Genomic DNA, 12901 nt, shown 5'->3' with positions numbered 1-12901 from the left:
AGGCGTTAAGGCAGATATGTTGTTCCAAGAACTGCACACAGGGGGTCATTTATGAAGCCCGGCGTTTTAGATGACGGTCTTATTAACGCTGGAGGTGGATCCGCTGAAGTCATGAAGAGGTGCTGGCCTGTACGTAACTTTGGCGCATCCAGATCCAGTTCTACATATAAGACAGCTTCCGAGTTGTGTTAGGGCTCATGCACACAAACGTATTTTCTTTCTGTGTCCGTTACGCTTTTTTTACAGACCAAATGTGGAACCATTCATTTTAATGGGTCCACAAAAAAAAAAAAAAATGAAGTTACTCCGTGTGCATTCCGTTTCCGTATGTCCATTCCGCAAAAAAATAGAACATGTCCTATTATTGTCCTCATTACGGACCAGGATAGGACTGTTCTATCAGGAGCCAGCTGCTCCGTTCCACAAATTATGAAATGTACACGGACGACATTTGTATTTTTTTGTGGACCGCAAAAAACATACGGTTGTGTCCATGAGCCCTTACATTTGGACCATTTTCCTAAAACGGGCGTAGAAAATGATGAAGGAGACGGGCCTACTGGCTCTTCCCCACCATGCCCACTTTTTTTTTATATACATGGCATGAGCAGGGAAAAGTTGCAGGTTGCGATGCAAATAACCTTTGCACTGCAATCTGCGGCAAAAATCCGCCTTAGGGCCCTTTCACACCTGCGTTCTTTTCTTCCGGCATAGAGTTCCGTCGCCGGGGCTCTATGCCGGAAGAATCCTGATCAGGATTATCCTAATGCATTCTGAATGGAGAGAAATCCGTTCAGGATGCATCAGGATGTCTTCAGTTCCGGATCAGAACGTTTTTTGGCCGGAGAAAATACCGCAGCATGCGGCGCTTTTTGCTCCGGTGAAAAATCCTGAACACTTGTCGCATCGACGGATCCGGAATAATAGCCCATTGAAATGTATTATTCCTGATCCGTCCTAACATCATCAGTTGTTACGACACAACGATGGATCTGGAAGTTGCGCCTGCGCCAGGAAGTAGGAAGGGCTTGGCTGACGCGAAAACTTCCACTAGACAGCCCGCGCGGGAGAAGACAGGGCGTGAAAGAAGCTCCTGGAGGTGAGTATTGTGTGTTTGTCCCTTGCATATTTTATTAGTTGCAAAACAAACTAGAAATTTTCTTATAAGAAATAATTTACATACCGGATCCGCTCATCAGTACACGACGGATCCGGACAAAAAAACGTTGATGTTGGCTTCAGAATTTCCGGATCAGTATCTTACCCAAAAAGCCGGAAAGACGCATCCGGAAACAAAACATTATGCGTTCTTACGCGTTTTTCCAGATCCGGCGTGTAATTCCGGCAAATGGAGTACATGACGGATCCGGACCACGCAAGTGTGAAAGAGGCCTTAAATAGACTTATTTCTGGATAGTAAATGACTCCCACTGTTTTTTTAATGCTGCATTCTATCCGCTGACGGGTCGGGCTCATGCACATGAACGTATTTTCTTTTCGTGTCCGTTTTTTTTGCTAACCGTATGCGGAACCATTCACTTCTATGTTTATGTGAATGGGACCGTATCCGTATTGTGGTCTGTGTGTACCTAGCAGACGGATAAGAATAGGACACGTTCTATAGATGCGGACATCGTTTGCAGCCCCACAGAAATGACACGGACTGAAAAGACGCTGGTGTGAACGCGCGCTTAGGGCTCATGAAAAGACCGCAGCACCACTGAGGTGAATGGGTCTACATCCCAGCTGCTAAACATGCAGATTGGATGTGGACAAAAAAAATAAAATAAAAATACCATGAGTCCTTTAAAAATGTGATGCTTTTCTGACGGTGCACTGGTCTGTGCCCACATTGCTGGCAGCCTGCACCCCTGGGTCCCCGTGTTGTCACTGGGAGGCGGGGGCGGCTGTGGGCGGCTTCCTATGGGCGCACTCCTCCTCTTCCCTCACATCACACGGACACACAGTGCCTGCCTCGCCCGGTCCTGAGCAGCGGCAGCAGGAAGTGGCGGCGCCGGGTGGCCAGGTAATGCTGTGGGGCACTGCCAGGTGCTGTGTGGGGGGTATGATGGTGCAGCGCGCCCCCTCCTCTCTGTGCCCTTGGTGTGTGGTCCTCGCTGGCATCAACCTGTGCCTGCTATAGGGCAGCACCATTGTGATGGCAGCAGGGCTGGGAGGGGGGCACCCCCACCCCCCCTCCCCCCCTTATTCTTCACCCTGCGCAGGGCTGGGTGGGGGGCAGCCCCCCCCCCCCCTTATTCTTCACCCTGGGCCATGTGATGGCAGCAGGGCTGGGTGGGGGGGCATCCCCCGGGCATCCCCCCTTATTCGTCACCCTGGGCCAGTGCACAGAGCATGATGCTGCAGAAAGTTCTATAGGGACCATGTAATGTATGGCTTTAGTGGCTGATGGTCGGATGCATGTGGTACCCATCTATCGCATACATAACGTACATATGTGACGTGTTGGCGATGTGCGCTGCGGCACCTCCAGGGTCACTTAGATGCCTCATTTACTATGTACAGTCATTATATCCTCCTGTCGCTGATGACTTCCCCTTCTCGTGACATTTACAATGGGAACTGGTGACAAACCTATAGGATGATTATTTCCAGCATTATTTAAAGGGGACGTTCACCTTTACATATCAGAAGATCGCCTCTGCTCGCCATTGACCAGTAGGAGTGCCCCGCATGCGTTATTTTTCTTCTGTCTTTGCATCTTTTGAAATGAATAGGACTGTAAATGTCTCCTGTCAGCTTGATGAACCCTAGTAAACCGGGCATACAGCCTGTCGGGGTTGATCATGCTGATGATTTCTCATAGCCGTCCTTTGTACTGTTTTGGAGAAAGCTGCGCTTTTATTCTTACCCCAATTAGGTGTTCGGAACACCTCTTCATCACCGCCTTTCCCCCTTATCCATTCCAACCCATTCAGGGACAGACATCCTCACGGTTTTTCTGCCTGGCCCTGTATTGTTGCACATGCTGTCACTCAGTGGGAGAAAGGTGGTGGTGGTGAAGGGGTGCTCCGAGGGGCTAGGCCCGCCCCCCGTTCTCTAGACACCTAATTAGCATGACCATCAAAGTATAAATTACTCAAAAGCGACTCAATGAATTGCTGCAAGACAGGGCTGTCACTCAGCATGATCAACCCTTACAGGCAGCATGCTTTTTTTTAATAGGGTTGATAATGCTGCAGAAGCTCCTTAAAAAGGGATTATGCCATGATTGATGTCAAAAAATGAAAATGAGACCTGATATAGCGCATGACAGAGCCCTGTACCTCAACCAGAGATCTCCTCACTCTTTGTAACTGCCACAGCTTCTAACTGGCTGGTTAGTTGAAGATTTAAAGTGAGCATGTGCGACCACCTCGCTCAGGTGGACGGAGACTTAAGGGAAAGAACAAACAGCAGGTGGCGCTACAGAGATGGATTTTATTGAATGACTCAGAGGCTGTAGTACATTTTTAGTTACGTACAATTACAGAAGTGTTCGGATCCAGGTGCTGGTTTGTGACACAACCCTTTAAGGGGCTGAGCACTGGACAGGGTTTAACTGCTGAAATTTGGCCACCGCTACAGGTTTTCTATGTCTCGTTCTGAAGCAGTTTGTACCGGCTGAGCATGCATGTTTATTGTAGGATTGCCAACCAGAATTTTTCTTTTTCCTGGGCAACTTATCCGAAAAGAAAACAAAAGAGAACAAAAAGGTGGTCCCTAAAGGGAGATAGTGCATGAGCACTCTCCCAAGGTATACTGCTCTGTGACGAGGGATATGTAGGAAAAGTGAGGGGCAGTAACGTATTAAAACCTAAAGTTTATTTGGACTGTTTAAGAAAAAGCCCCTACCAGACAAACCAGACAGACAACAAACAACAATAAGGGACCCACGTAGGTGATTCGCCAACGGTCAAGTCCGCTAACAATTGTACAGGGAAGCGGAACTGATCGACAAATAAACACTAAATGCAGTCTTTTGGCAAGACGCCACAGACTAATGGTAATGCCATAAGGCAAATAAAAGGGTGGATCTTACCGGTGGTGCCAGTCAGGACCTTGTAGTCCAAAACCCTGGAGGTGGAGGGGCTTCTCGGGTCCGAAAAACACGTCCTCTATTCAAGTTCACCTGGTGCCGAGGGGCTGCAGGGAAAAGCTGTCCCTGTTAATGCCCTACTTGGCCTGTGAATCCCTAGGTGCCTCCTAACACGGGGTCCTTTCCCCGCAAGGGGTGGCCTCGTCCGGAACCTGACCCTAATAAATGGCCCTATAGGGACAAAGGGATTGGCCCCATGGGTGATGGTCGCTACTAGGGTAAAGATTAGTATGGTGGATATATTCGAAGTCCCTACGCGTTTCGTTTATTTGAGAATATATCAAAACTATAGAGGGTACCTCCACTTCACAAAAACAGGGTGGGGACCCCCTAACTCTTCAGGGGACAGGGGTCGTGAGTGGAGGAGAATGTCTCTACCCTTAACCCACTGTGGTGATTATACGGCTAAGGGGAGCAATGGGAAAGGGGAAGCCATAAAGGTTGCGCAGACCTGACTAGACCAGTGTGGTCCAAATCAGCCCGGATACTACTGAGATCATGGAACGCGTGTGGCCAGTACCATGGGAGGCGGCAGTGTAGTTTGACTAGCCACCTATGTATCGGCGTCTGGCAACTTATCCAAAAATCACGGTCGCCCAACATTTTTTACGGGCAGGATTATGAGTAATACATGTCTATAGTACCGCCAACCTCAAAAAAATCACGGACATGTCTATTCACAGACACATGAAAAAAGTCGCCTATTTTGATGGACTGTCCAACCCTGCCGGGGTGTCCATCTTTAGGCATTCTACATGATATAATGTGGATGCACGTAGCTGAACGGTACTGATCCCCTCCACTATGGGGAGGCGCGCAGATTTGGTACATAGAGGGCTGGTTTGGGTCTGGCGCAGTTCTGGGAGAAGTAATAGACACACAGCAATCACAGTGCCCTTCTCTTTGGAGATTTGAGATTTAGGGTTCCATGGTTTATGAAAAGTGCTGCCCACGGGTAGTTGTCTGAGATTAGGGGAAATGAAACCGCTCCACTACTGTCCATGCGCTGGGTCTGGTTTTATAGGGGTTGTCCCAACAGTGGAGTAAGGCTACTTTCACCCTCGCGTTTGGTGCGGATCCGTCATGGATCCATTCAGAACGGATCCGTTTGTATTATCTCTGTAACATAGCCAAGATGGATATGTCATGAACTCTAAGTCATTGGAGGACGGATCCGTTTTCTATTGTGCCAGATTGTGTCATAGAAAACCGTCCCCATTGACTTACATTGTGTAGGATCCGTTTGACTCAGTTTCGTCAGACAGACAAAGCGGAGTGGAGGCAGAACGGATCCGTTTGTATTATCTGTAATATAGCCAAGGCGGATCCGTCTTGAACACTATTGAAAGTCAATGGAGGACGGATCCGTTTTCTCTTGTACAAGATTGTGTCAGAGAAAACGGATCTGTCCCCATTGACTTACATTGTGTGTCAGGACGGATCCGTTTGGCTCAGTTTCATCAGACGGACGCCAAACTGCTGCAAGCAGCGTTTTGGTGTCTGCCTCCAGAGCAGAATGGAGACTGATCAGAGCCAAACTGATGTATTCTGAGCGGATCATTTTCCATTCAGAATGCATTAGGGAAAAACTGATCCGTTTTGGACAGCGTGCGAGAGCCCTGAACGGATCTCACAAACGGAAACCAAAACGCCAGTGTGAAAGTAGTCTAACACTGATCGCATTTCTTATACCGCAACATTCAACTTACCTAATACATGGAATTATTGATTTTTCCTCCTTTCCCCCATATTTGTTATTTTTCCTGAGCAGAGTTTACACATAGTTGTCATTGGTTACAGCCACAGCAGCGGTGGCAGCGCTTGCGCGGTGTCTTCCTCTTTTTCCTTGCTGGCTGGGTACACAGGAGCATGCATATTCGCGCATGCACGCTCTCTCCCGTTCCGAGCCCTTACTGATTGAACAGCCCCCGGGCATGAGCAGTAGCCACCAGCAACCGCTCTTACCATGGGCAAAGTCCAAATGAGATGAATGGAACAGATTTTCAGTTCAAACAAAATCCGCTGCTTCTGGAGGCACCTTGAGGCCGTCTGCACACGGGGGCAGGTGACCGTACATAAAATCTGCACGTATTTCCGTGTGCGTTTCTGCAGCATATCCACACCAAAATCCGCAATGTCTAATTGCAGATTTGGTGCAGTTTTGCCACAGATCTGACCCTTCTATTGAAGAGGGTGAAATCCGCAGCTAAAACCGCAAACATAATTGACTGCTATTTAATTTGAAATCCGTGCAAGAGGTCAATTTCCAGGTGGAAAATAAGCCGGCTGTAATCTCACACACTGCTGGTGCTGAAACACACACACAGGTGGCTTAATAGGGCCGAACTGCAATATCGTCCATATACATTCCATGGACTACCACGATGCTGGTCCCAGTTATCAGACCCCACAGATTAAATATTAACCCCTTAATTTTTGTTTTTGCATTTTTGTTTCTTCCTCCCCATCTTCTAAGAGTTGTAACTTTTTACACTTTCAGTTCACATAAGTTTTTGCAGGACAAATTGTATTGTTTAATGGCACCTTATACTGTATTTTTCGTGCTATTAGACACACTTGATGATAAGACACACCTAGGCTTTAAAGAAGGAAAATAAGCAAAACATATTTTTCATTCAGATAAGACCCCCAATTTTCATTAGATCTCAGATCAGACCACCCAATCTTTGTCAGATCTCAGATCAGACCCACCAATCTTTCTCAGATCAGACCCACCAATCCTTGTCAGATCTCAGATCAGACCCACCAATCCTTGTCAGATCTCAGATCAGACCCACCAATCCTTGTCAGATCTCAGATCAGACCCCCCAATCTGCTCTATAAAAGAACACTGAAACATCAGTATAGGTGCAAGGACTGCCGGATACTAATTTATGACAAGATCAGACCCACCAATCCTTGTCAGATCTCAGATCAGAGCCACCAATCCTTGTCAGATCTCAGATCAGACCCACCAATCTTTCTCAGATCAGACCCACCAATCTTTGTCAGATCTCAGATCAGACCCACCAATCCTTGTCAGATCTCAGATCAGAGCCACCAATCCTTGTCAGATCTCAGATCAGACCCACCAATCTTTCTCAGATCAGACCCACCAATCCTTGTCAGATCTCAGATCAGACCCACCAATCCTTGTCAGATCTCAGATCAGACCCACCAATCTTTCTCAGATCAGACCCACCAATCTTTGTCAGATCTCAGATCAGACCCACCAATCCTTGTCAGATCTCAGATCAGACCCACCAATCCTTGTCAAATCTCAGATCAGACCCACCAATCTTTGTCAGATCTCAGATCAGACCCACTAATCTTTGTCCGTTCTCAGATCAGACAGTAAAATAAATAAAACTACTTACCTTTCCTGTTCTGGACAGCGCCCATGGTATGGCTCATTGAAATTATATCCCAGAAATGCCCTTTAGCATGACGTAGGATTTTAGAATTTAAAGCAGCCGCTGAATGTACATCCATTCATCTGTGTTTTCTTAGGCTACTTTCACACTGGCGTTTTGGTTTCCGTTTGTGAGATCCACTCAGGGATCTCACAAGCGGTCCAAAACGGATCAGTTTTGCCCTTAATGCATTCTGAATGGATAAGGATCCGCTCAGAATGCATCAGTTTGGCTCCGTTCCGCCTCCATTCCACTTTGGAGGCGGACACCAAAACGCTGCTTGCAGCATTTTGGTGTCCGTCTGACGAAACTGAGCCAAACGGATCCTGACACAAAATGTAAGTCAATAGGACGGATCCGTTTTCACTGACACACTATGGCACAATAAAAAAACTGATCCGCCCTCCATTGACTTTCAATGGTGTTCAAGACGGATCCGTTTTGGCTATGTTAAAGATAATACAAGTGGATCCATTCTGAACGGATGCGTTTGTGCAGATCCATGACGGATCCGCACCAAACAAGAGTGTGAAAGTAGCCTTATATGGTTTTGCATTTGCAGCTGATGAGCACAGGAGATGCACTGGGGGAGATTTATTAAAACTGGTGTAAAGAAAAACGGGCTTAGTTGCCCATAGCAACCAGATTCAGGGTATGGGTTCCCGAGAAGTTCAGGTGAAACGGACGGTGGCAGAAACAGTATTTAGGAAAAGATTGCATTTTTGATGGTTGTGGGAATTTTAAAGGTGACTTGTGTGGTAGGGTTAAGGTTGCGTTTTGGACTAGTTTTATATCTCTGCAGGTAAGGGTACTTTCACACTTGCGGCAGGATGGATCCGACAGGCTGTTGACCATGTCGGATCCGTCCTGCGGCTATTTCGCCGTGCCGCCGGACCGCTGCTCCGTCCCCATTGACTATAATGGGGGCGGAGCTCTGGCGGTGCGCGGCGAAAGCCGCCGGACTAAAAAGTCGGACATGCAGTACTTTTTAGTCCGGCTGCTTTCGCCGTGCTGCGCCGGAGCTCCGCCCCCGTCCCCATTATAGTCTATGGTGAACAGCCTGTCGGATCCGTCCTGCCGCAAGTGTGAAAGTATCCTAATCCTTCTAGGGACTGCTAGATGGGGCAGATTTATCACAGACCAGCGGTTTACACCTTGTCATAAATTAGGCGCAGTATCCGGCAGTCCTTGCACCTATACTGATGTTTCAGTGTTCTTTTATAGCTCTGAGAACAATCAATTTGTTCTAAAACTTTGTCTTAATGCTGTCCGGAGACTTGTCTCCATACAGCATTAAAATGTATTGCCTCCATGGAGGCACAATTAATTTTACCCGAAGTCGCGTGAGATTTTGGCGAATGAATTTGGTGTTCATTTCTACATCTTTAAAAACATTTCAACTTCGTAATCCGAAGTCGGGTTTGGTATCGGCTGGTACCTCGGTACAAAAACTCGACCGTATGCCCTCCGAGACATACGGTCTGTGAGCGGGCCATGTGTCTCGGAGCGGCATACATTGTGCGCATGGGAGTAATAGGTTCCTATGATGCTGTGCACATCGGGACGCTCGCTGGGCTATTGTCCTGCACTCATAATATCATATGAGTGCAGGACAATAGTCCGACGGGCGGCCTGATGCGCACAGCATCATAGTAACCTATGATGATGTGTACTCCCGTGCGCACGATGTATGCTGCTCTAGGACACATGGCCCCCTCACGGGCCATATGTCTCAGAGGGCATACGGTCGTGTGCATGAGCCCTTATGCATAAAGAAATCTTTAGTTTCTTCACTTACCACTGTTGAGTTTTCCCCTTAGTTACGGCTGTTTTGACTCCTACATTTTGAGGATCTTCTCAAGATGGCTGCCAGTTCTCTGAGGCCAAAACTGCATTCCCTCAGGTCACATACAAACTGCTGTAGCCAGCAGCTTCCTGCCAGCCAATCAGATTGGATTACTGAGAGACACGCCTCCTCACTCTGAAGCCTAATGCAGGCATGCAATGTGAAGGACCGCCCCTCCGTCTTCCTAGCTGGAGACAGATGAGCCATAGTAATGGTCTTTTAAAGGGACAGGGGACATTAATGAAAGCTGTTATTATAAGGTAATTACAGATCTTTTGACAATCATTGACAGACTGACTCAGGTATACATGACTAGCTCTAATAAACTAGCAAATAAAATAAAAAATATGACCGTTATCCTTTAAAGGGATTGTCTGAGTTAAAACCTTGTACAGCAGCTGTGAATACAATAATATAACAAGAGAACGGGTACTTTTCTTCCCTGCTGCTTTCAACCTCAAACTCCAGTCCTGCACCGCTGACCTTATCTTCCTGGCTGCAGCACACAGGTCAGCAGTATGTACGACTGCTGAGGCCAGTGATTGGCTGCAGCAGTGATGTAATGTGCTCAGGGTGTCACCTCTGCCTCGAGGAATAGAAAAAGTGGCAGGATGGACCAGAGCGCAACTCTGGAAGGGGAGGACAATTGTAAGTATCACATATACAGCTGCTCCCAGACTTTTTATTTAAGGCTACAGTCACACGACCGTGAAAAAAAAACTGCCTTTAAATATAGCAAAACGGTCACTTTTTAACAGATTTTTTTTTTTTTTTCTGATACTTTTTTAAAGAAACGGACATTAAAAACGACCCCCTTAAATTGTATGGGGGCTGTCGATGAGTGAAAACTGACAAGATAGAACATGTTCACCTGCTGTTATTTACCTGCCGTGTGAATAATTCCATAGACTACAATTGTTTATAAAGGGAGCGTGTGATGGCCGTTGAAAAATTCTCTGTTACACGTCTGTTTTTCACTGCTGTGTGAATGTAGCCTAACTAAGACAAACCCCTTTAATGACAGGGTCCAAAAAGTATGAAAGTATTGCTGGTGAGTTAGCATTATGTGTCCAATTAAATAAGCCCGGAGTGCTTCTTTATGTAAGCATGTACCAGTAGTAGTGCGGTAGAATGCCACACACCTTTTGCACTGCAAAAAATGTGGTTTTGTTTGGCCTCATGCACACGACCGTATCCATTTTGCGGTCTAAAAATCACAGATGTGCACGGACACCAGCTATTTGCACCCTGGACCGTACGTCCCTCCCTCCCTGTTGTAGAAATGCCTGTTCTTGTCCACAGTACGGACATGAATACGACATGTTCTATTTTTTGGGGGGCGCAACGAACATACGGATGCGGACAGCACACAGTGTCCTGTCTGCAATTTTTGCGGCCCCATTGAAATAAATGAGAAAAATGTGGATCATATGCAGACCAAAAATACAGTCGTGTGTATGGGCCTTAAAGAAATAGTAGTAGAAAGCGTCCCTAGAATTGCTTGTACAGTACTTGTACATATCGTTCTGCATGTGAAAACCAGTCATGTTGACTTTAGTGGGTTAAAAATACAGCAGAACCACAGCAGCAGGTACAGTATGTGTGACATTTGCCAGTTGGCAAGTCATTTCTTTACTTTTCAGTAAATGTGCACCTTTCCTGGATCCTGACTGCCCCCCAAGATGTCTACATACAAGCCCAGCTTATGGTCTGAGTAAAGGTTGCTGATCTGGCGCAGTTCTTGCAGCGACTGCACTCCTTTATGTCCACTCTTTAGTTCATAGCATGGTCACCAGAAGACAGCAGCAACAAGGCTGGTCACCTATTGGAAATGATTTCATCCCGCTCATGACGCTTGACGTGGTGGTCAGAGTTGTTTTTAATCAAGCGTTCCTTTTTGGTAATAAGGTTGGGAATGATAACTGATGGGGACATGGGATGTGATATCGTTCAGCAACATCATGTCCTGTGGTGGCCACAGTATTGTCATCAGTTACAATGGTGAGAGACTCTGGCCTTGCTTCAGCACCTTATGAGATAATAGGCAGGACAATCGGTGCCCATTTTCCCCTGCACTACCACCACTATCTGATCTGTCGTGGTTCTCGTGGCGTTCATTGTCCCTTATAGGATGCAGCAATATAGCGGAGGCTGCGCCCCGATACCACCCATAATGACTCATATGTCTGCCATACATTGCTTCCCACCTGTTCTACAAACCAGCGCAGTCCTACACATGGCAGAGAACTCATATGACCAATAGGTTTGTCTGTGTACATTTCCTACCGGTTTGGATAGGGTCGTCCTTTTACAAATGACTGATTCCGGCTGTATGGCCTTGTACAAGTCCAGGCCGAGTCTGTAGTCAATGCATGTAATTTAGGTTTTCGATTTTCCCGCATGTTTTGGAAAAAAATTAAAATGCCGAGAATTTTGCACTGAAAAGTCAAGGATTATCTGCATTAACTTTAAAGGGGTTGTCCGGGTTCAGAGCTGGACATACCTCCATTTTCACCCTAGCAGCCCCCCGACTTGAGCATCGGAGCAGTTCATGCTCCGATGCTCTCCTTTGCCCTGCGCTAAATTGCGCAGGCCAAAGGCACTTTCAGGACTTCCGGTGACGTACCGGGCTCTCCATGGGGCTGTCAGGAAGCCCGGTGACGTCACCGGCACTGATGGGAGGGCTTTAGCACTGCCCTAGCAAGTAAAACTGCTAGGGCAGCGCTAAAGCATGCCCATCGGAGCCGGGGACGTCACCGAACACACTGCCGGGGGGAAGCCTCCGCCCGGCAGTGTGTGGTTGTAAACAAAAGAGCCCATGCCCTGCTCGATCTAGCGCAGGGCAAGGGAGCGCATCGGAGCATGATATGCTACTATGCCAACATCAGGGGGGCTGCCTAGAAAATACGGGTATTTCAGCTCTGAACCCGGACAACCCCTTTAAGTGGAACTATGGAAATCTGCGGCAGAAATAAACTGCAATTTCCTTCTGCAAATCCTGACCGTGTAAGGGGCTTTCTGGCCTAAGACACAGCGGCAGCTAGAAAACGCTTCTAAGAACGCTATATATTCTCTCTCTGACCTGGAAGATCTAGCACACGGCGTCGTGTCATTGCAAGTGAGAAAATACTTCATCACTTTCATGCCTCGCTATTCCTTGGAGGTAGCATATTGCGGTATGGTGTGATCCGTCAAGGCCTATGTGTAAGGCGATGCTGAAATAAAAATAAAACCGCCTTCCATCATTTTTTTTCAATTGCCACTTAAAACTGCATAGATGAAATCTCATCAGTAGGCATAGGTCGGAAATCTAATCCGCTCCCCAAAGAGACAGAAATGCAGGAAAATGACTTTTGCCGGGGATTTCAGCAGCAGCTATCACTGGGGGGTAGTAGTTTATATGTTTTACTGTATATGTGGAAGAAGATGGGTGCCGAGAGGGGAGCAGTGTAATAATTTCACTATAAGGCCTCATGCACACAAACGTATTTTGTTTCCGTGTCAGTTCCGTTTTTTTGTTTTTTTTTGCTGATAGGACATGGA

The 12901-nt window shown here is 47.0% G+C and overlaps 1 protein-coding gene across 1 annotated transcript in view; it reads left to right on the top strand.

The window, feature by feature from the left end:
* The first annotated feature begins 1928 nt into the window (after positions 1-1928).
* The window catches only part of MACIR (macrophage immunometabolism regulator), a 32436-nt gene continuing 21463 nt past the window's right edge, over positions 1929-12901 (top strand). Inside the window, exon 1 of the mRNA XM_044291260.1 lies at positions 1929-2026. The gene's annotated coding sequence lies outside the window, so the exon portion shown is untranslated. The remainder of the gene's footprint in view (positions 2027-12901) is intronic.

The sequence above is a fragment of the Bufo gargarizans genome, chromosome 1, assembly GCF_014858855.1.
Source record: "Bufo gargarizans isolate SCDJY-AF-19 chromosome 1, ASM1485885v1, whole genome shotgun sequence".
In the NCBI taxonomy this organism is placed as follows: Eukaryota; Metazoa; Chordata; class Amphibia; order Anura; family Bufonidae; genus Bufo; species Bufo gargarizans.
The sequence above is the reverse complement of the archived record's forward strand: the minus strand, read 5'-3'. Positions and strand labels throughout refer to the sequence as shown.